The 20,845-nt window shown below is 46.5% G+C and overlaps 1 protein-coding gene across 6 annotated transcripts in view; it reads left to right on the top strand.

The window, feature by feature from the left end:
• The window catches only part of disp3 (dispatched RND transporter family member 3), a 374,656-nt gene that overhangs the window by 71,235 nt on the left and 282,576 nt on the right, over window positions 1-20,845 (top strand). For all 6 annotated transcript variants that reach the window (XM_078425714.1, XM_078425713.1, XM_078425711.1 and 3 more), the window contains one exon: window positions 15,026-15,116. The gene's annotated coding sequence lies outside the window, so the exon portion shown is untranslated. The remainder of the gene's footprint in view (window positions 1-15,025; window positions 15,117-20,845) is intronic.

The raw sequence follows: 20,845 nt of genomic DNA, 5'->3' as shown, positions 1-20,845 counted from the left end.
GATGCGTTGATTGTCACGGTTGTTAATGTTATAATAAACGGCTACCTCAACGTACTTCGCCTACGACTCGCCATAGTGGTGACCCCGACGTGATCACAGATCACCAAGATGTCCCATCAGGAGGCATCGATGCCAAACGCAGTCGGCGTTCTTCTGCCCCCGTTCTGGGCCCACCAACCACGCCTGTGGTTCGCCCAAGCGGAGGCACAGTTCCACCTCCGGGGAATACAGGAGGACGCGACCCGGTTCTACCACCTACTGAGCGTCCTGCCGCCGGAAACATCCGCACGGGTCGCACAGTACGTCACCGAGCCGCCACAAACCGATAAGTATGCGGGCCTCAAGTCGCTGCTGCTGAAAACCTTCGGGCGCAGCCAACAACAGCGGGCCAGCACACTCCTGCACTTACCCGAGCTCGGGGACCGACCGCCGTCGGTCCTCATGACGGAGATGATGACTCTAGCGGGAGAACACACCAAATGCCTCATGTTCGAGGAGGCATTCCGCGAAAAGATGCCAGAGGACGTCCGCGTAGTCCTAGCAGACGTTACTTTCGGGGACCCGATGGATTTCGCAGAAAAGGCGGACGCACTGGTCGCGGCAAAGGTGAGGCGCCCCGGGTCAGTAAATCGGGTTTCAACACAGGTGAGCGACCGACCGCGCGGCCAAGATGGCGCCCATCCGCCCGCCACTTTTCAAAAAGCCCGCCAAGCTGCTACGTCGAGATAGCTTACAGTGCCTTTGATCGGGAGTTCCTGGCCCTCTACCTGGCGATCCATCATTTTCGCTATTTTTTAGAGGGTCGCTTTTTCGTGGCTTTCACTGACCACAAGCCACTGACGTTTGCTTTTTCGAAGGTTTCCGATCCGTGGTCGGCCCGCCAGCAGCGACACCTCACTTACATTTCGGAATTTACCACCGACGTTCGGCACATTGCGGGAAAACTAAACGCCGTGGCGGATGCCCTGTCCAGACCAGCGGTATCCCCGGTGGCCGAGGTAAGTTCCGGAGTGGATTTCCAGGAGCTCGCGGAGGCTCAGCGCCTGGAAGACACCCCCTCCCTGTACACCCACACCACCTCGGGGTTGCGGTTAGCACAGGTAGCCTGTGGTCCCACGCGTGCTAAACTCTGGTGCGACGTTTCCCTGCCACGCACCCGCCCGGCAGTATCCACTTCCATGCGGCGCCAGGTTTTCGACACTATTCACGGCCTGGCACACCCGTCCATACGGGCCACTTCGGCTCTCATTGCGGCTCGATTTGTCTGGCACGGGCTGCGGAAGCAGTTGGCCTCCTGGGCCCGCGCCTGCATTCCGTGCCAAACCTCCAAGGTCCACCGACACACTCGGCCCCCCGTCCAACAGTTCACGATCCCCGCAGTCCGATTCCTCCACATCCATGTGGATCTCGTCGGCCCGTTACCCCACTCCAGGGGCTACACCCACCTCCTCATGGTAGTCGAGCGGTTCACCCGGTGGCCAGAGGCGCTCCCGTTGTCCGACATCTCAGCAGCCTCCTGCGCGCGGGCTCTGGCGCTAAATTGGATTGCCCATTTCGGCGTCCCGGACGTCATCACTACCGACCGGGGCGCCCAATTCACCTCATCCCTGTGGGTGGCTCTGACTCAACTGTGCGGGTCCCGGTTACAACAAACCACCGCCTATCACCCCCAGGCCAACGGGATGGTGGAGCGGTTCCACAGGCAGCTTAAAGCCTCACTCACTGCCCGCCTGTCCGGCCCCGACTGGGCCGACCAGCTCCCATGGGTTCTCCTGGGTATCCGCACGGCTCCAAAGCACGATCTCGGAGCTTCCTCGGCAGACCTGCGGGTACCAGGCGACGTTCTTCCCCAATGTTCCACCCCCCCTCCCTCCATGACAGCACTCTTAGCTGCACTCCGAGCGCGGGTGGGGTCCCTAGCCCCGGTCCCTGCTTCTCGTCATGGGGATCCCCCTTCACACGTCCCGCCGGCTTTGGGCGACTGCGAGTTCGTTTTCCGGCGCATCGATGCCCACCGCCCCCCTTTCCGACCAGTTTACCAGGGTCCGTTCAGGGTAGTGAAGAAAGGCACAGTCACCTTCACGTTAGAAGTGGGTACACGACAAGAGATCGTCTCGGTGTCCCGCCTTAAGCCTGCCTATTTAGACCTAGACCAGCCCGTCACAGCGGCTCAACCTCCTCGCAGAGGCCGCCCTCCGGCCGCGGCTCCTGTACAGCAGTTTTCCCCCTCGCTGCCCCCGTTCGGGACCCCGCTTCCCCCGGTCTCCTTGCCACTGCCCCCTCCGGCTCCGGCAGTTTCACCTTCTCCCGCCGTGCCGGTTTCCCCGTCCCCACCCCCGGCAAGGCCCCCCTCTCCTCTCCGCACCTGCTCCGGTCGGGTGGTCCGGACACCTGCCCGGTACCGCACCGAGGGTTCTGGGGGGGGGGGTCATGTAGGGACACAGGGATTGGTCCAGGCCATCGAACCCTCTGATTGGTAGACCGGGTGAGGTGGTACGCAGGTAAAGGGAACGAGGCAGTCTCGTTTAGTCCTCCAGAGGAGACAGTAAGATTTATGGTTGTCTGTCGTTTGATGCGTTGATTGTCACGGTTGTTAATGTTATAATAAACGGCTACCTCAACGTACTTCGCCTACGACTCGCCATAACACTTTATTTTGGCTGCAAATCGGTTGGACGAAAATCTGTTAGAAATATCCTGGAGACCCTGTGGGAATAGATAATGGATCCTGCTGGACGGTTTCTGGAACACATGATGAGTCTTGGTGCCCCATCCCTAAAGCACCGACATGTCTGTGGTGGTTGCTTACTGGAGATAGTGGTCCTGCAGATTAGATTTGTTATCCACACCTCTTGGTGCAAAAATGGTGGAGTGTCACAGAGACACGCAACAAGGGAAATGGGCCCTTACTCCATGTCAAACAATATCCCCCATTTTAAGATGCTTGTATTTGCCTGACTTTAGCCAAAAGCCGCCTACACCATTCCTATCTATGTACCTGTCCAATTGTCTTTTGAGTTGTTATTGTACCTGTCTCAATTACTTTCTCTAGCAACTCATTCCATATAGACACCACCTTCCCTTTACGCCTTCAGTTCCATTAAATCTTTTTCTTCCTGCCTTAAACCCATGCCTGCTAGTTCTTAAATCCCCCTACCCTGGGAAAAAGACTGTATTCATCCTATCTATAAGAATTTTATGCATCTCTATAAGATCACTCATTGGCCTCCTATATGCAAAGGAATAAAGTCCTCACTCTCCCCATAATCCAGGCTTATGGAGTCCGAGCAACATCCTTATCTTCTCAACATCTTCTCTACACTTTTTGTTTGCATCTTTCCTATAGCTGGGCGACCAGAACTGAACACCATTCTCCAAACGTGGCCCCTCCAGCATCTTGTACATCCGTAACACAATTTCCCAACTTCTGTACTCGATTCCCTGACTGATGAAGGCCAGCGTGCCAAATGCCTTCGCCACTCCATCCGACTGTGAGGCGGCCGTTTTCTGGAAACTACATACTCGTAGTCCTAGATCCTTCTGCTCTCCAACACTCCCCACAGCCATACTGTTCACTATGAGCGTCCTGCCCTGGATTGACTTCCCACAATGTAACATCTCAGACTTATTTGCATTAAACTCCAGGGGACATTTTTCAACCCACTCACCCAACTGGTCAAGATCCAGCTGTACTTCTTGACACCCATCTTCACTCTCTACGATTGCACCTATTTCACTGTCATCTGCAAATTTGCCAATCAAGGTGGAGGTGCCGGTGAGAGACTACGGGTTATGTTGGACTCTGCATTTGCAAAAAACGAGAAGGGAACATACATTTTCTTTCCCCCAATTTGTTTTTCCACAGGCAGCTTTGCAAATTCAGTAGTGTCAGCCATGGGGATGATTAATAACTCCTGCTGGAAGGCCATGAATTTATTAAATACATTTTGTTGCAGCTGGCGGACTTCGGAGCCAATAGTGAGATGGAATATATGCCAGTTTGCAACATTTCATGAAGTGGGCTGTATGCTGAGGGCTTCTTCAAGGCACGCCTCAGCTGCTCGAACGAGCAACTTGGCGACCAGCCATCCAGTCATTTCCACAAAGCCCCATATTCCTCTGGTTGACTGTGTATTTCCAACATTTGCACCATCTGTTTCCTGTTCCCTATTGATCAGATTATTGACCAGATTTCTAAAACTTTTAAAACTCTGATAATCCACCATTATATCTTCACCTTTCTATGCTAGTTGCCAAGGGTTTGCCTTGAAACATTCTCTATTCATAATATAGAAATCATACCCGTGACAATTTGATCGATATTATAATCTGTGCCTAAGTACTCCATCTGTTTAAGAAGATAACTGCAGATGCTGGTACAAATCGAAGGTATTTATTCACAAAATGCTGGAGTAACTCAGCAGGTCAGGCAGCATCTCGGGAGAGAAGGAATGGGTGACGTTTCGGGTCGAGACCCTTCTTCAGTCTAAAACGTCACCCATTCCTTCTCTCCCGAGATGCTGCCTGACCTGCTGAGTTACTCCAGCATTTTGTGAATGAATACCTACTCCATCTGTTTGTTTGAAGTTTTTGAGGAAAAAGTCCTTGTGGCCTGTCAAGAAATGATTTGGTGAATTTCGCAAATCTGTTTGGCTATTTCCTTTGTGTATCTCCTTGAGCTCCTTGGTTCACAGTGAGTTTGATATATTCTTACTATAAACCTGGCGGACACACCAACACCTTAGCTCCTTGGAAGGATGCTGGATACGATGGGGTTTCAGAAACTCTCTGGTTGACAGCAGTGTCATGATTTTCATCCAACATTGAGCAATGGGAGATCTATTCTTCCACCACTGTCACCTCAACCATTCCCAAATCCTCCTTCTGTGGCAGTTCCAGAAAGAAGGTTACAAGATGGCAGTCAAGGATGGGAAAACTCCATTGCCAGTGCAGGACCACTCCGTTAATTAAATTGGAAGTAAAAAGCATGAAATGGCTTTGCAGTGAACTCCTGGTCAAGAGGGGATTAGATCTATTGGCCATTTTTTGGCCAAAATAAAACATTTGGATAAATTGACTGTTTATGTAAGTGCACAAAGGTAAAAAATATGTCTTAAAGTAGTTGCATTGGCATCTGGTGTGATCGCACAGGGAAAACTGTGCGCATGTCTGGTGTTCTTGCGTTTGTGAGAATATGCTTGTTACAGAGATAGTATTAAAAAGGATATGAATTCTTGGGGTAGGCAGGAGATGCATGAAATTATGCCTTGAGGAGAGAGTAAACTGACTACCACAGTTTAAGAATAAGGGGTAGGCCATTTAGAACGGAGATGAGGAAAAACCTTTTCAGTCAGAGAGTTGTAAATCTGTGGAATTCTCTGCCTCAGAAGGCAGTGGGGGCCAATTCTCTGAATGCATTCAAGAGAGAGCTAGATAGAGCTCTTATGGATAGCGGAGTCAGGGGGTATGGGGAGAAGGCAGGAACGGACTACTGATTGAGAATGATCAGCCATGATCACATTTGAATGGTGGTGCTGGCTCGAAGGGCTGAATGGCCTCCTCCTGCACCTATTGTCTATTGACTACCATATATATACTATTCTCTGAAATGAAGAATGACAGGTGATGATATATAATACAAAGTTCTTACAGAGCCTAACAGTGTAGATGCAAAGGTAATGTTTTCTTAGACATGGGTGTCAAGAACAATGGTTCACAACTGAAAATAAGGAGTTGACTATTTATGATCGATTTGTGAAAAAAAAAGTATTTGCCAATAGGACAATGGACCTTTGGCATTCTCTATCCAAGTGGGCTGTGGAGCCTCAGTTGCTGTATAAAAAATTCAACTGGATCACTAGATTCTTAAATATTTAAGGGGATTTTGGGTTAGTGCAGAAAAAGGATGAAGAGGTGAGAGTTGATGGTGTTGACTGGTGGAGCAGATGTAAGAGACTAAATCCAACTTCTGACCGGCTCCAACTTCTGATGCTCTCGGCCAATACTGTTTCCTCAGCAAAGATCTTTGTTCTGAATCAATGATTCCCATGTGTCCAAGTTACAAAAATGTAGCGGGTTCCTTGATTTAACCTCCATTCCAAGGAATAGTCTTTCCTCTGGACAATAGACAATAGACAATAAACAATAGGTGCAGGAGGAGGCCATTCGGCCCTTCGAGCCAGCACCGCCATTCAATGTGATCATGGCTGATCACTCTCAATCAGTACCCCGTTCCTGCCTTCTCCCCATACCCACTGACTCCGCTATCCTTAAGAGCTCTATCCAGCTCTCTCTTGAATGCATTCTAGAGCTGACAAATCCACCCTTGCACTGCAATAATTAGAGTGATGGTGCAAAATATTCCCAACCAACCCTTTAGTTTAATTCGAAGATAGACACAAAAAGGTTGGCGTTACTCAGCGGGTCAGGCAGCATCTCTGGAGAAAAGGAGTAGATGACGTTTTGGGTCGAGACCCTTCTTCTTCAGTTTAAGTTTTTAATTGCCTAATGAGCAAAATGAATCTTCCCTTGAAGCATGCAGAAGTTGTTTTGTTCATTCCCCTGTGTTGTAATCTTATAAATGTGTGTAAAATAATGCATCACTGGTTAGAAACCTCTTTGGAGCTCCTGTGCATGATGTTTGGATTGTTACCAAGCACTGGGCACAGCGGGAGAGTTGCTGCCTTACAGCACTTGCAGCGCCGGTTGACCTGGGTTCGATCCCCACTACGGGTGCTGTCTGTACAGAGTTTGTACGTTTTCCCCTTGACCGCGTGGGTTTTCTCCGAGACCTTCGGTTTCCTCCCACACTCCAAAGAAGTACAGGTATGTAGGTAAGTTGGCTTGGTAAATGTAAAATATTATAGACAATAGGTGCAGGAGTAGGCCATTCGGTCTTTCGAGCCAGCACCACCATTCAATGTGATCATGGCTGATCATTCTCAATCAGTACCCCGTTCCTGCCTTCTCCCCATACCCCCTGACTCCGCTATCCAAAGAGCTCTATCTAGCTCTCTCTTGAATGCATTCAGAGAATTGGCCTCCACTGCCTTCTGAGGCAGAGAATTTCACAGATTTACATCTCTCTGACTGAAAAAGTTTTTCCTCGTCTCCGTTCTAAATGGCCTATCCCTTATTCTTAAACTGTGGCCCCTGGTTCTGGAGTCCCCCAACATTGGGAACATGTTTCCTGCCTCTAACGTGTCCAACCCCTTAATAATCTTACATGTTTTGATAAGATCCCCTCTCATCCTTCTAAATTCCAGTGTATACAAGGATAGTGTTAGTGTATGGGTTGATCGCTTGTCGGCATGGACTCGATGGGCCAAATGGCCTGTTTCCATGCTGTACCTCTAAAGTCTAAAGATTCCTCTAATCCTATCTCCAGAGGAGAAAATTATTTATTTTGTGTCCATTGTGGAAGTAAGTTAATTAACACCAAAGATATATTTGATTAACACAGGCTTCAGCAAATATCATCTTGTCAAATGCCTCACCAATCTGTTTGCGTGCACCATTTTAAACAGATATTAAATTTTTTGCTGTACGTTGCCACAAAGAATCAAATAACTGAATTTTTAGAAATGTTCTTGTCAAATGCTTAATCTCATGTGACTTAATCTCATGTCAATGACAATCCCTCAATTCCCTCTACAGAGTGCCTTCTTGCATTGAATTGAGGGATTGTCATTGACATTTCAAACTTGTGCATCGGTTGGGCCGATTGGCGGCACGGTGGCGCAGCGGTAGAGTTGCTGCCTTACAGCGAATGCAGTGCCGGAGACTCCGGTTCGATCCTGACTACGGGCGCCGTCTGTACGGAGTTTGTACGTTCTCCCCGTGACCTGCGTGGGTTTTCTCCGAGATCTTCGGTTTCCTCCCACACTCCAAAGACGTACAAGGTATGTAGGTTAATTGGCTGGGTAGATGTAAAAATTGTCCCTAGTGGGTGTAGGACTGGTGTTGGTGCGCGGCGATCGCTGGGCGGCACGGACCCGGTGGGCCGAAGGGCCTGTTTCTGCGCAGTATCTCTAAATCTAAAATCATTTTGCATCTGCATCACAGTGTGGGAATGACACCAGGAATGTGTCACTTCCATGAGGAGGAAGCGGTGAATGGTTGGCATGAGGTTTCATTATTAAGAAAATAATTCCACACCATAAAAGTCACTTCTGTCAGCCTAAGGGGCAATTTGTCTGATGTATATGGAAAAAGTGTATGCAAGAATTTTAATATATCATTTCAATGTGGCACATTTTAAATACATCCAGAAGAACAACTCTGTCTGGCTTCACAAGATGTCCTTTGATATTAAGTTTTGGCTGCATTTTTCATTCTTTTGTGCGGTGTTGACATTGCTGGCAAGAAGGACTATTGTTGCTCATCTCTATATATCATATCATATCATATATATACAGCCGGAAACAGGCCTTTTCGGCCCTCCAAGTCCGTGCCGCCCAGTGATCCCCGTACATTAACACTATCCTACACCCACTAGGGACAATTTTAACATTTACCCAGCCAATTAACCTACATACCTGTACGTCTTTGGAGTGTGGGAGGAAACCGAAGATCTCGGAGAAAACCCACGCAGGTCACGAGGAGAACGTACAAACTCCTTACAGTGCAGCACCCGTAGTCAGGATCGAACCTGAGTCTCCGGCGCTGCATTCGCTGTAAAGCAGCAACTCTACCGCTGCGCTACCGTGCCGCCCTCTACTCTACTCTGGGCATTCATTCCAGTCGGTAAGGTGAGGGTACTCCTAACGTGCTGTTAATTGGGTAGTTTTAAGGTTTTTATTTCGCAGTCGTGGCAAAGGTGCTGCTTTATATGAAGCTTTGAGATGATGGTGATTCCATGCTATGTTGTCCTTGGCTTCCCTAAGTGTTTTGCATTGTGAATTATGGGGCTGTTTAGGCTTTAGAGATACAGCGCTGAAACAGGCCCTTTGGCCCACCGAGTCCGCGCTGACCAGCGATCACCCCGTACACACTAGGGACAATTGACACTTTTACAGAAGCCAATTATCCTAAAAACTTTCATTTTTAGTTTAGAGATACAGCGCGGAAACAGGCCCTTTCGGCCCAGCGGGTCAATTTGGCCAAGCTGACCAAGATGCCCATATGCGTTCGTTTCATTTGCCTGCACCTGGCTCCATATTCCCATTCCTGTCCACGTACCTGTACAAATGTTGTTCAAATGTTGCTATTGCACCAAGCTTAACCTCTTCCTTTCATTGCTATTTCCATATAGGAGTCCAGAACCAGGTGGGCTTGTATACACTGGAATTTAGAAGGATGAGGGGGGATCTTATTGAAACATATAAGATAATTAGGGGATTGGACACATTAGAGGCAGGAAACATGTTCCCAATGTTGGGGGAGTCCAGAACAAGGGGCCACAGTTTAAGAATAAGGGGTAGGCCATTTAGAACAGAGATGAGGAAAAACTTTTTCAGTCAGAGAGTTGTAAATCTGTGCAATTCACTGCCTCAGAAGGCAGTGGAGGCCAAGTCTCTGAATGCATTCAAGAGAGAACTAGATAGAGCTCTTAAGGATAGCGCAGTCAGGGGGTATGGGGAGAAGGCAGGAACGGAGTACTGACTGAGAATGATCAGCCATGATCACATTGAATGGCGGTGCTGGCTCGAAGGGCCGAATGGCCTACTCCTGCACCTATTGTCTATTCTACCACCGACTGTGTGGAAAAAGTTGTTCCTCAAGTTCCTGTAAAGTTTTCCCCTTTCACCTTAAACCTTTTGCACTCTGGTTCATGGTTTCCCCAATATAAAGGCTGTGAGTGTTCACCTTATCTCTGCCCCTATAATCTCTATCTCTCTATAACATTCCCCCTCCGTCCCCTATGTTCCAATGGAGTATGTCTAGATGCGCCAGTTTCCATCCCAAAGGCAGTATTCGGTCAATTAGGGGCTATAAATTGCTCCTAGTCTGTAGGGAGGATGGGGGCAATGGTGGGAGAATTTGATGGCAGATGGGAAAGGAGGCGCTCCTGTGAGAAAATAGGCTGCAGAGAAATGTGGAGGAGTGAGTGGAATTGTTGGGAATGCCCTGAGAACTGAGAAATTCATCCAGCATTGTAACGAACATAATAATACACTTGCTTTCCTTTGTTAGAGTTGTGCTTATCCACCAAGGGAGAACATTTCAATTTCTGACCTGCTGTTAGGAGAGGTGGCTTTAAGTAGTCCGGAGGTGGATCATTCAGAGTGTGGCCTGTACTTTGGTTGGAGAATTCTCTACTGTGATGCCATTGACGGTGATGCAAAGATGAGTAGTCTCACTTTGTTGGAATTGACGATTGTCTGATACCTTCTGGGTGCAAATGTTACCTGCCCCTGAACAGTGTATTGATATTGCATGTCGTTGAGGTTTTGTTGAATGTTGGCATGGATGGTGGCCTTGCCCGAGGAGCTGAGAATGGAGAGGTGTGTGGCCATGGGCACGTATCAGAAGGGGATGGAAGGGTCACTAGAACCCCCAGTATCACGTGTTGCTAACTTTGATAAACTTAGACCATAAAACGTAGGAGCAGAATTGGGCCATTCGACCATCGAGTCTACTCCACTATTCAATCATGGCTGATCTATTTTTCCCTCTCAACCCCATTCTCCTACTTTCTCCCTGTAACCTTTTGATGCCCTTGCTAATCAAGAACCTACCAATCACCACTTTAAAGATATCCAAATGTCTTGGCCCACACTGTGGCAATGGATTCCACAGATTCACCATCCTCTGGCTAAATTCTTAAATGAAGAGCAGTTTTAATGCAACCAAATTGTTGGCGAACGAAGACTAGTTGCGTTTGGGATATTTTTATATGCTCCATTTTATTCCCCGGAGGTTAGTAAATATTAATATTTAATGGGGTGTTTATATATTCTAAAGAAAACAGTTCACCTAATTCTGCAGGTGAGTTGGGCTGAAATTGCTTCTGTTATTTTGCATCACTTGACACAATTTAAATCTGCCACCTCTTTGTTGCAAAGCCTACAGTGGGTTTAATATTTGAAATGTTAATTAGCATTATGACTTAAAGCTTGTTGTAAGACGAAGGTAATTTTGTTATGTGTGTTCCCCCTTAGGATCACAATGCAAGTTTTGTTTGTTTTTTTGCCTCTGTCAGCAAAGATGTATTTTTGGAAGCAAAAATGCATAAATAAGAAATTCTCTTCGCTGGGCAAAGGCGAGGGAAGACGTGTGGTTGCCCTGTGGTTGCCCTGTGGTTGCCTGGGACTCCTCCAGCTGCAAATGGAAAGCCCTGTGAGAGATGCGTTGGAGATCAAAGGAAGGTTTAATTATCACGATGCAATCGCCTCCAAATTGCATTTTATTATATTTTGCTCTAATGCTAAATTGGGAATCACCATAGCAAAATTGAAACCATGCCTTGCTTCAGGAAATAATTCTTCCAGTTTCCTCCCATTCTAAAAGCCAACTGTATGACTGAAGCAGTCCTAATCTTTGTACACTAGAGCTTTCTACAAGGTGGCATGGTGCTGAGAGAAAACGAAGGGCGAGACTTGGGATTGGGGCTCGGAGTATAATGGCTCCATTCTTTAGCATCCTAGTGGGATCTCAATCTGGACCCCTTGACACTCTGATGCTAAAGAATGGAGCCAGTATACCCAAGCCCCAGAGGGCTGAGGCAAAATGGGAGCACAGATCTGAGAACGGAACTGAAGGCATCCATACGTCGATACCACAATGCGTGTTGCATTGCCAGCAGTGAGAATTTTAATACTTGTATATACTGGACCAAGTGGACCTGTTGGGCCAAAACCTCTCCTGCATTGGTGCAGCACCCTCTCCTCCCCCCCCCTCCACCTCCCCTCGCTTACCCCCCTGCCCCTCTCCCCCTCCCCTCTACCCCCCTGCCCCTCTCCCCCTCCCCTCTCCCCCTCTACCCCCCTGCCCCTCTCCCCCTCCCCTCTCCCCCTCTACCCCCCTCCCCCTCCTCCCTCCCCCTCCTCCCTCCCCCTCCGCTCTCCCCCTCTCCCCCTCCTCCCCCTCCCTCCTAAAATTGTCACGCTATCATGTATCGTTTTGGCTGTAGTTCAGGAACAAACAAACAAACAAATGAGAGTTTTAGTATATAGGTAATCGACTGATGGTAGTTTTGTCCGTTGTGTGAAAATGGTTGGAAAATGTTCTGAGGGACAGCTTAATTCAGCATTTAGAAGGAGCTGGTTAATCAAGAACAGTCAGCATGAATTTATGGAAGTAAGGTTGTATTCGACTAGTTAAATTGTTCAAGATAATGAAGAATGCAAGTGAGGGGAGGGCTTTTGAAGGAGCAGATTTTAGCAAGGCATTGGCAAAGTCCTATGTGCTGGATTGATTTAAATAAAGTAAAATTGCAAGGAACAAGCAGTAAGTTGAATTAACAAAAATATTGCAGTGGCAAAAAACCATGGTGAATAGGAATTCACATTGGGAAAAGTCGATAGGAATTTTCGTGACCTGAAAGTTATGTGCCGTTGTGTTCCACAGAGTTCATTACTAGAGTCCTAGTTTTTGTTTGTGATATGCATAAAGAGTTTAGATATAAACGAGGGGGCCATAATTTTAAAATTTGGTAAGGACATTGTCAGTTTAGTTTAGGGTGGAAACAGGCCCTTTGGCCCACCGAGTCCGCACCGACCAGTGATCCATGCAAGTTAACACTACCCGACACACACCGGGGACAATTTTATATTTATACCAAGCCAATCAACTTACAAGCCTTTACGTAGTTGGAGTGTGGGAGGAAACCGAAGAACTCGGAGAAAACCCACGCAGGTCACGGGAGAACGTACAAACTCCATACAGACAAGCGCCCATAGTCAGGATCGAACCCGGGTCTCTGGCGCTGTAAGGCAGTAGCTCTACTGCTGCGCCACCGTGCCGCCCAGTGTGGTCAGTTGTGAGGAAGAAGGTTTAGCTTTATAGTTGTCGGTTCGACAGCAGGTCCTTGGCTTAACCAGCCATGTTCTAGGCTGCGGGAAGATATTAATGATCTGCACACAGGCACATCATGTGAAATGGAATTCAACCCTGAGAAATTTGAGGAAATGCATTTTTATTGTGGAGGAGGAGAAAACATGGCACATTGGGTGAACATATGGACAGCTCCATGCTGCAGGGCTGTGGGCCAAGAGCTAAGAAGGAGGATGAATCTATTTTTGGTCAGGATTGACAGCGTCTGTGAAATAATAATTATCTCTGCCATAGCCAGCAAGCCGCCCTGATCGCAAGCCCTCACGCGCACATTGTTTCCACTGTTGGGGGAAATGATCTTGATTTACTGGCTATCATTCCAAGCTATTTCTACAGTGCCTCTCTAAGCCAAACTCTACCTATGAAGTTTCCTATTCCCATTGTACAGTCCATGAATTCATAACTATTTCTTCAATTGACCAAAACTACTTCCATGGTAACAAAATAAATAATACTCAACTGAACAAGTTGCAAGAATTGCGATGGAATTGTACCACCTTGTATAATGGTGCAGAAGGAGTCATTTCACTTCTTTGGGTCCTTGCTGGCTCCATTTCCCCTCATTTGTATCTTTGCAACTCATCCTCTCTCATATTTGCCCACCAACTCTCTTCTTTTGAGTCTTTTACCATTACTCAACACAGAAGGGGTAGTATGCCATGGCAGTTCACTGAAGAAGTTTTCTTCAGGATGCCTGATTCAGGTTGAGCACCCAGAGAAAACTCTTTTTGTGTAATGGTGGTAATGAGCTCTTAAAATGGAGGATCAATGTTGTTGACTGCACAGGGGATACCTGGCTTACGAATGACTTGACTTATGGAAATCTAACGTTACACATGTCCCCATCAACTTTAAAGCATTGTTCAAGCTGCTCATACTAATAAAAATAATACATTTCCTGTTATTCATTAATGACTGGATGAGGTATATATATTCCATTAGTTTAATTATGTATAGTGTTGCAGTGATTCATCTAATGAAATGAAAGAATTATGGCACGTGTTTACAGAGCAACACCATATGGATTACTATAGAAAACTGATGTTTCTGACTTGCAGAGAAATTGTTGTATGGACAGTTCTGGGGAACTAACCTTGTGAAACCCGTGGACTGCCGGTACTAATATAACTTTATCAATACAGCAATGCAATTTCTAATTCAATTCGCTGGTACGTTATCCCTTTTGCTCTGAAATGAGGCCTTCTATCGTTACATCTGATACGGTGTCAGTTTGCATTTGTGACAGATCAGCCAATATCATAAACTGTAAATGATCTATTCTTTAATGCTAAATGATCTGTATCCTGGAATGGGTTAGTCAGTGGTCTTAACAGTACAGAGCAACCATTTGCATATAAGCAATCTGGCTTTGGACAGTTCATGTCTTGCAAGTTCATTGACAGAAGCATCCAGTGAAACCATTTCATAATGCTGAGGTGTTGGGCTCTTTGTCACCGAATGTTCTACTGAATCTGACGCTGATTGATCAGCAGCTTCAGTGGGATCATCAATCAAATGGCTTTTGCCTGATGCCTGTTCATGGTATTCCCCTGTAAGATTTTGCCTTTGTGCATCCAACGTAAGCCGACTCTTCCTTGATTTTTCAGGTTCATAAGATGAGAAATGGACGTCTTTTGAAGACAACAGTTCTGGATTGAATGTGGAATGGTCTCAAATAGTGGAATGCGGGGGGGGGGGGGGGGGGGTCAGCACGTAAAGGGTTAACGGTCATTAGAAAATGCATAAGAAGGAACCGGAAGTAGACACAAAATGCTGGAGTAACTCAGCAGGTCGGGCAGCATCTCAGGGGGAAAAAAGGAATAGGTGACGTTTTGGGTCTGGATCCTTCATCAGACTGAAAGCTCAGTCTGATGAAGGGTCTCGACCTGAAACATCACCTATTCCTTTTCTCCAGTGATGCTGCCCCACCCGCTGAGTTGCTCCAGCACTCTGTGTCTATCTTCATTTGGAAATGTTCTTTCAAAGTGAGATGTTCGTCGTGGACTAATCCAAGCTGGTCTTTCTGCAGGTTTCTCTGGAAGAGATTTGTTGATGTGAAGAATGGCACACTAGGCAGATTGACCAACGACCTTTCCTGGAACTTCGAGCAACATACACAGGTCAGTAAGATGTTCCAACCAGTTCCTCCTCGTGAACAGATTACCTCCACCGAGCAAATTTAGCACTGACAAGAAACAGTGGTTGTTGTGCACGTCCTGCTATCATTGGCATACTTTGAATGGCGTAAATTCTAAACAACCCAATTAAATCAAATCACAGAGAGTAAATTACACTCTTTTTCTAAAACAAATTCGAAATGGGGGAAAAAAAAATCACCATTTGAATTTATTTGAAAATTTGAATGGAAAAAGAGCACCATCGAATTGCATTTGTTTAGAATATTTTTAATTGCAGCTCTGAGCATATTGAAGATTGCACCTGTGTAAGCAACGTCAGCACCAACACTAACATGAAGTACAAAAATCCAAGGACTCCATGGAGAAAGGAGCTGATTGAGGAGATAAGGCTCTCAATTTTCCATTCTTTACGTCTGCCTTTATGAAAGGGTGTAAATGAGTAAGACGTTCTCTATTCGGAAATAACGCGACTGTCAGCGATACTCTCGAAGTATTTCTCTCACAAAGGAGCACTTTTGTTTCACGTGCATCAAAATTCAGATGAAGCTGTGGTGCAAGTCGTCTCCCAACCTCTCTTGGCATGGGAACGCAGCAAAGATAGTTGGTTCTACGATACTTACTGGGAGGGCGTGCTGGCTCTGGAGTGGGTCCAGAGGAGGTTTACAAGAATGATCCCAGGAATGAGTAGGTTCACCTGTGATGAGCATTTGCCGGCATTGGGCCTGTACTCCCTGGAGTTTAGAAGAATGAGGAGGGACCTCATTGAAACATCCAGAATGGTGAAAGGCTTGGATAGAGTGGATGTGGAGAATCATTAGTGGGAGAGTCTAGCACTAGAGGTCATAGCCTCAGCCCTCTGTGGCAATGAGTTCCACAGATTAACTACCCTCTGACTAAAAAAGTTTCTCCTCACCTCCTTTCTAAAAGAACGCTCTTTAGACTACCCAAAATGCAACATCTCTCACTTCTCTGTATTAAATTCCTCAGACCACATCAACCATTCCTCAGGCCACTTGTCCAAACCGATCAGGATCCTGCTGCAATTTTTGACAACCACCTTCACTATCTAATATACCACCCACTTTAGTGTAATCTGCAAACTTGTCAGAGGACTATTCATTAATCTGATAGCGGGGAAGAAGCTGTTAGGAAGGAACTGCAGATGATTGCTTACACCAAAGATAGACACAAAATGCTGGAGTAACTCAGTGGGTCAGGCAACATCTCTGGAGAAAAGGAATAGGTGATGTTTTGGGTCGAGACCCTTCTTCAGAATCTTCTTCAGACCGAGAGAGTCAGGGGAGAGGGAAAACTAGAGGTATAAAAGGGAACAGAGCTGGCACGGATGACCCAGGAAAGGTGGAGCCCACAATGGTCAATTGTTGGCTGTGGAAGAGGTGATAACGAAGGAATACGAACAGTGAAGAAGTGTCTCAACCCAAGTCGTCACCTATTCCTTTTCTCCAGAGATGCTGTCTGACCTGCTGAGTTACTCCAGCATTTTGTGTCTATCTTCAGGGAAGAGGCTCTTCCTGAATCTGTTTTTATGTGTATTCAAGCTTTTGGGGTTTTTTTCTGCCTAACAGGAGAGGAGAGAGAGGGAATGATTGGGGTGCAAACAATCCTTGTTTTTTGTTGTATAAGAAAATAACTGCAGATGCTGGTACAAATCGAAGGTATTTATTCACAAAATGCTGGAGTAACTCAGCAGGTCAGGCAGCATCTCAGGAGGGAAGGAATGGGTGACGTTTCGGGTTGAGACCCTTCTTCAGACTGATGTCAGGGGGGGCGGGACAAAGGAAGGATATAGGTGGAGACAGGAAGATAGAGGGAGATCTGGGAAGGAGGAGGGGAAGAGAGGGACAGAGGAACTATCTAAAGTTGGAAAAGTCGATGTTCATACCACTGGGCTGCAAGCTGCCCAGGCGAAATATGAGGTGCTGTTCCTCCAATTTCTGGTGGGCCTCACTATGGCACTGGAGGAGGCCCGTGACAGAGGCTCTGTACTTGAGGCAGCGTGAAGTGTGGATGGTGTCAATGGGACAAAAGCTGGTTTGTGTGATATCCATATCCCGTGACTCCCTGAATATCTGAAAATCCAATCTCTACCTTGATGTTTGATCACTAAATATCCACAAATCCTGTTGGGTAGAAAATATCAAACTTGTCTGCCTTCTGGGCCCGTCTCGATACTGAATAGGTGACACGTTGTATTACGATTTACAGCTGGTTCTCAAACATCTGAGCAGGTAAAACATCATCTCAAAATCTACCGTGTCAACTCTAGACCAAGTCAACCCTACCCCAAAATTAAAGGACGTTCTTTTAGGAAGGAGATGAGGAGGAATTTCTTTGGTCAGAGGGTGGCGAATCTGTGAATTTCTTTGCCACAGAAGGTTGTGGAGGCAAAGTCAGTGGATATATTCAAGGCAGAGATGGATAGTACGGGTGTCAGAGGTTATGGGGAGAAGGCAGGAGAATGGGGTTAGGAGGGAGGGATAGATCAGGCATGATCAAATGGCGTAGTGGACTCGATGGGCCGAATGGCCTGATTCTACTCCTATCACATGATCTTATGATCCTATAGGAATCTGGCATGTTTCAATGAGATGATTTGGATTTGAGATTACAGGCCCAATCATTCCTCTTGCCGAACTCCAGGAATCAATCTGGTGAACCTTTCTTGTAGTCCTGTTGGAAACATATCTATTTGCTTTCAAACTTGGACATCTACACAAAATCATTCTCGGAAGCTTCATTTATATTGTTTGATGCTCATCTGTAATCTTCCAAATTTATCCAATGGGATTTACAATTACAGGCATTGATTACCTCATCTGCTGGAATAACATATTGGGTCACTGTACCAGATACGATTACATTTTATTATCATGATCAACCCCTGAGGACCAATTTTCTTCACTTCGAATGAGGTGGTTATAGGGAGCAAGCTGCCTGAAGGCAGGTACTTCAACAGGATTTAAAAGACATTGGATTGGTACATCAATGGGAAAGTTTTGGTGGGATATGAGCCTAACACAGGCAAAGGGGACTAGTTTAGATGGGGCATCTGGGTCAGCATGGATGAGTTAGGCCGAAGGGTTTGTTTCTTGGCTGTATGACTCTAGGTAGATGCTACCATGCCTGTACAGTGAGTGGTCCTACAGGTAGGGAAGCTGCCTCACAGCTCCAACAGCCCAGGTTTCATCCGGACAATGTACATTAAGCATTTTGAGTGTCAAAGTCTGCACGTTCTCCCAGTTAACACATGGGTTTCATTCGGATCATCTGATCTCTCACGCACCAAAACCTGCCGGCTGTTGAGCAAATGGATGATTGGTAATTGCTCCTGGTGTACAAGAATTGAGGGAGGGGGAAGAGGTCTGGATGGACAAGTGCAGGATAAAAAAAAATCACTGTGAAGTAAGGGGAGGAACCGGATTGCTTTGAGTTGATGGGCCAAATGGCCTCATTCACAGTCTTAAGGAAACAGGTGGTCTTGGAGGGGAGGATGCTCCTCAAACTGTGAAGCATCCTGGACAATACAGCTCACCCCCTCCATGACACACTAGTCATCCTGAGTACCTTCAGTAACAGACTGGTTCCACCAAGATGCAGACAGAATGCCACAGGAGGTCCTCCTTCCCTGTGGCTATCAAACGTTACAACTCCTCCCCCTGAGATTAAGACTAACACCCCCCCCTCCCCCCCCCCCCAATCTTTGCACACCCCCCCAAGCCTTTCCACTCATCACTTTGATTTCATGTTTCATGTATCTTGTGTTTTATGACTGTCGGCAGATCAATTTCCCTCCTGGGATAAATAAAGTTTTATCATATCGTATTGTATTGAAAAATATAAATACATACATAATTTCTACTATTCACTATGTCTTCTGCTAATTTAACTTGGCTAGTTTCTCCTGTACTCATTTAGGTTGCTGATGTTGTTTTGTGCTTACTTGACCTTTTGCTGTAAGTGCTCCCTCAAATCTCCAGCTTTCATTGCTATTTTTGGTACCTTTTTCGGACAAAGGAATTGTTGGATACTGCAGGTGATAATGTGTTATCTGTAATCTTCCGAAAGGCTTTCTCTTTTGATAATCATGCACATTGGCCTAGAAATTGGATTTCACCCTTGGTGCGCTAAATGGCTGCATTTATTCATCCAAAGATGAATTTATTCATCCAAAGATGGAATCATCTTTGATCAAACCCTCTCCTTCGACAAACACATCAAACACATCACAAAGACAGCCTTCTTCCACCTCAAAAACATTGCCCGTCTCCGTCCATCCCTCTCCTCCACGGCTGCAGAAACCCTCATCCACGCCTTCATCACCTCCCGTCTGGACTACTGCAACAGCCTCCTCTATGGCGCACCCTCAAAAATCATCAGTAAACTTCAATACATTCAAAACTCCGCTGCCCGTCTACTCACCCACACCCCGATCCGTGACCATATCACCCCCGTCCTTTACAAACTCCACTGGCTCCCCATCCCCCAGAGAATCCAGTACAAAATCCTCCTCATGACCGACAAAGCCCTCCATAACCTGGCCCCATCCTACCTGACCGACCTCCTCCACAGGCACACTCCCACCTGCACCCTCCGCTCTGCTGCTGCCAATCTCCTATCCCCCCCCATTCGGACCAAACTCAGATCCTGGGGGGACAGGGCTTTCTCCATCGTTGCTCCCACCCTATGGAACTCACTACCCCAAACCGTCAGAGACTCCTCCTCACTCTCCACATTCAAAACATCACTGTTTCAAACGTCATTAGAAACAGGGATGGTGCCGGAAGATTGGCGCATTGCGCATGTTGTGCCTTTGTTTAAAAAAGGTTCTAAAAGTAAACCTAGCAATTATAGACCTATTAGTTTGACGTCTGTGGTGGGAAAATTAATGGAAAAGATACTTAGGGACAATATATATAATTATTTGGATAATCAAGGCCTGATTAGAAACAGTCAACATGGATTTGTGCCTGGAAGGTCATGTTTGACTAATCTTCTTGAATTTTTTGAAGAGGTTACCAGGGAAATTGATAAGGGCAAGGCTGTGGATGTTGTCTATATGGACTTCAGTAAGGCATTTGACAAGGTTCCACATGGAAGGTTGATTAAGAAGGTTAAATCGTTGGGTATTAATAGTGAGGTTGCAAGATGGATTCAACAATGGCTGAATGGGAGATACCAGAGGGTAACGGTTGACAATTGTATGTCAGGTTGGAGGCCAGTGTCTAGTGGAGTGCCCCAAGGATCTGTGTTGGGTCCACTGTTGTTTGTCATTTACATTAATGATCTGGATGATGGTGTGGCAAATTGGATTAGTAAATATGCAGATGATACTAAGATAGGTGGAGTAGTTGATAGTGAGGTAGATTTTCAAAGTCTACAGAGAGACTTGGGCCTTTTGGAAGGGTGGGCTGAAAGATGGCAGATGGAGTTTAATGCTGATAAGTGTGAGGTGCTGCATTTTGGTAGGACAAATCAAAATAGGACGTACAGGGTAAATGGTAGGGAATTGAGGAATGCAGTGGAACAGAGGGATCTGGGAATAACTGTGCATTGTTCCCTGAAGGTGGAATCTCATGTGGATAGGGTGGTGAAGAAGGCGTTTGGTATGCTTGCCTTTATAAATCAGAGCATCGAGTATAGAAGTTGGGATGTAATGTTGAAATTGTACAGGGCATTGGTGAGGCCGAATC

This window comes from Rhinoraja longicauda, chromosome 30, assembly GCF_053455715.1.
Source record: "Rhinoraja longicauda isolate Sanriku21f chromosome 30, sRhiLon1.1, whole genome shotgun sequence".
NCBI classification, from domain to species: domain Eukaryota; kingdom Metazoa; phylum Chordata; class Chondrichthyes; order Rajiformes; family Arhynchobatidae; genus Rhinoraja; species Rhinoraja longicauda.
Note: the sequence above shows the minus strand (reverse complement) of the source record. Positions and strands in the feature narration are given on the sequence as shown.